The 3,357-nt window shown below is 44.7% G+C and overlaps 1 pseudogene; it reads right to left on the bottom strand.

Moving 5' to 3' along the window:
- Nucleotides 1–242: 242 nt before the first annotated feature.
- LOC125314581 lies at nucleotides 243–3,357 on the bottom strand (annotated as a pseudogene).

Below are 3,357 nucleotides of genomic sequence, written 5' to 3'. Positions count from 1 at the left end.
GGTAGCGGTAGGTGGAAACAGCACCCTATCCTTGTTCAACAAGCTTTTCAAAAGGTCAAAAATCAGTTTTTCTACACTTCCCGAAATCGAACGGAGTCTATGTTTTATAGCAAGTGCGTTCTTTCGTGGTTGGAACAGTAGTTCATTCACATAAGGTGTCATGCTGAATATGTAAAGGTGAGGCCCATTGGGCGTGATTACAACAGCAATTTACACGATTTGCATCACCTTAGCAAAGATAATTACAAACTAGTAAGTGTGATGTGGATTATTTCGTCCTGAAAGAGCAAGTTCCGTAGATACTTCCTCAATGGGCATAATCCTAGATCCAGCTTCCCTAATGGATCCACGAACCACCGAAGAAAGAATTTCACAATAAAGCAGCCGGCTGTAAGGTACGCCGTCAATCCGAGGCCGATGCACTTGGCCAGCACTATGTACATTGCCGATGCAAACGCTAATACCATCCCTAGTATCGCGATGAAGGTGAACACCATGGCAGCCTTTATAAATGGGGCTTGCTTGTAGTAGCCCCCACCGGAAGTCCCGAATTGGAGATACACGGTGGCGACCGAGCAGCAAAATGCCATAGTATCGAAACTCACAAATGCCTTGAAAGCCAGGTTCGAGGTGAGACTGGCCATCCCCTTGTCCAGTCCGTCGTTGTGGTAGCCGCCAGGCATCGTCGTTGTGGTAGCCGCCAGGCATTGTGAAGGCTGCTGCAAAAGTGACTGTAGCTATGAGCATCGCCACAAGGAGGTGGATCTCCAGCATGTTGCCCTTTTTGTGAGAAGAGGTCTCTTTGTGGCCGAAGTTCTCGGTCTGGACTATTTCATCGAGTCCTCGATTAAGCATCTTCTTGACGTTCGTGTTGACCCAGGCTTGCATGTCTTGTACACCGTAGGTCTCTTTAAACATGAAATAAACCTTTGCAGCTGCAAAACCACTCTACATACAAGGAACAGTAATGACGATCGAATTTCTGTTGCTATGTAGTTAGCATAGACGTCCTTAATACAAATTCAAACCATTAGATGCTGGTGGTCGATCAGCTGTAGAAATCCTCAACTAACATACGAGAAGCTGGTGTGGTCTATATAAGCTAATCCTAGACTGAAACAGGACTCCTTTGCCTCATGGCCTAGCTTCTTGTTAAGTGACAACAGGAGAGAGATACCAAATGGAAGATAACATACTTCTTGATATTTCCAATAAATGCGGAGGGCTGTCAAGTCCTTCTTGTTCGTGGCTTTTATGTCTACTTGGCTGTCCCGAGCAACGATCGCTATGATGCTGTACTTTTTGTATGTGGCAGCCAGATGTAAAGGCGTGCTACCATCTTCGTCCACTTCTTTCACTAGGCCCACAAGCTCAGGGACCCCAAAATGAATCGAACGGCCTTCTCTTGCCCTCCTAAAACAGCGGCATGGAGAGCAGTTCTTCCCTTGTTGTCTAGCAATTCGCAAGTGCAGGGACAAACTTTTAGGACCTGTTCCATAGCGGAAGTGCAGCCTCTAAATGCCACATTATGGAGGGCCAATTCCCCGCCCATGTGTGGGATGTAAGCGGCTGAACTGTCGTACTTTAAGACCAATTGAACTGCATTGACATTGCCAAAGTGAGCAGCATAATGGAGAGGAGTCCAGCCGAGGGCATCTCCTTCTCGTGTCATGTCCGATCATTTCAGTACAATCTTCTTCATAGTGCATGATAAAATGACAAAAGCTTAAAAACTTCTGTAGCCACTTAGCTGAGTTTTTCTTGTTAAATCTTGTTTTAAACTATTCAACCTGCTAGATCTAACTAGAATTTTAAGCAAACAGGCTCTTCCACAGTTTGGGACATCTTTTGCAGCAGACAAGTTGGGAAGGAACTGGGGGACAGACTCTTTCCCACTGCCAAGATCTAGACTCTGCATCTCTCCACTAACCTTCACTAAAATTAAGACACGAGTCAATTAGCTAAGCCTCCATTTAGAGTTAATTAACTTACAACGTACCGTTATTGCAGCCAATGCAAATCTGAAGCAAATGGAAAGGCCAGACAGCGAAGTTGCAACCTTCCAAAATGACTGGAGTCTTTTCTCCTACTAAACAAACATCTGGACCAATCTTGTAGATATGGCAAGAATTCTAGACAAGCAAGCATGTCTGCAGCTTGCGTTGCTAGTATATAAACATGACGATAGAGCTAGGTCAGCTTCTCTGCTAGTTATGCTAATCAAGTCAAGGATTTCAAGGGACAGCCTCGCTTCCTGTTCTATGTATATAAACTTCGCATCCTACATGAACTGTGCTTAAGAAATCCTAAGACGAATTGTAGAATACATCTCATCATCAATTAACTGTCAAACACATTTCACCTGTCAGTCACCACTAATTTAAGAACTTACTCGTCCAAGTGATTCATAGCACATTATGCAATGTATGCTCAAGTGAAGATTTTCACTGGTTTGTTCTTACACAACTACCCTCATCAGACAATCACAACCTACTACCTTGAATTTATCAAATTAGCAATAGGATTGACAAGTCCCTTGAGCCAGCAAAGTTCTTCCAAAGCAAGCGAAGAAAAGATGCACAGAAAACAAAATAGCGAGATCAATAGAAAAACTAAATGCTTGTAACTGGTTGAGTTATAAGACATGAAGTACCATTGAGCTGATCATACAGAGCAGCGTGCAGAGCAGTCATCCCATTGGTGCCTCCGCGATCTCGCCGTGCTCTGTCGCCATGGCGATATAAAAGGGCGATTTGCCGGCGCAATGCGCACAGTCCAAGAGCCCAGCGTCGGCCTCCACGAGCGACTTCGCTGCCAAGCAATGCCCACTCCTCATGCCCAAATGCAATGCCTTGTCACCCCCCGAATTGACCATCCCGAGCAATTTCTGGAGACCTCAGTCATGCCCAACCTGGCGTGGTCAACGATGAAGTCAAACAGGTCGGAGCAACCCGCTCTGGCTGCGACCTGAAGCAGGGTCTCTTGCTTCGAGTACTTATAAGAGAGGATTAAGACGGTTGGTGGATTGCAATGTCGTATGACAAAATGTTGATGGCTTGAAAGGTACTCAAACTAATTAGTCCTATCATCCGAGGAATGAGCCAAGGCTATGTGGACCAGGACAAAAGTCAGGAACGAAAATTCATTTCTATGTTGGTACTTATTACTGTCAAAGACAAAATGAGGCGCGACAAAACAAGGATATAATCCGTGTTAAAATATTTCGTGCGAAGAGCGGGAAAAAGGTGGATAAGATTTATCATATGCCGGTATAAAAACTACTTTCTGAAAAGCCGTAGCTACTCCTTCTCCTTCTTCTCCATAGCTCTCTTGTTAACTCGCCATCAAATCTAGCAT

The sequence above is a fragment of the Rhodamnia argentea genome, chromosome 1 (assembly GCF_020921035.1).
Source record: "Rhodamnia argentea isolate NSW1041297 chromosome 1, ASM2092103v1, whole genome shotgun sequence".
NCBI classification, from domain to species: Eukaryota; Viridiplantae; Streptophyta; class Magnoliopsida; order Myrtales; family Myrtaceae; genus Rhodamnia; species Rhodamnia argentea.
The sequence above is the reverse complement of the archived record's forward strand: the minus strand, read 5'-3'. Positions and strand labels throughout refer to the sequence as shown.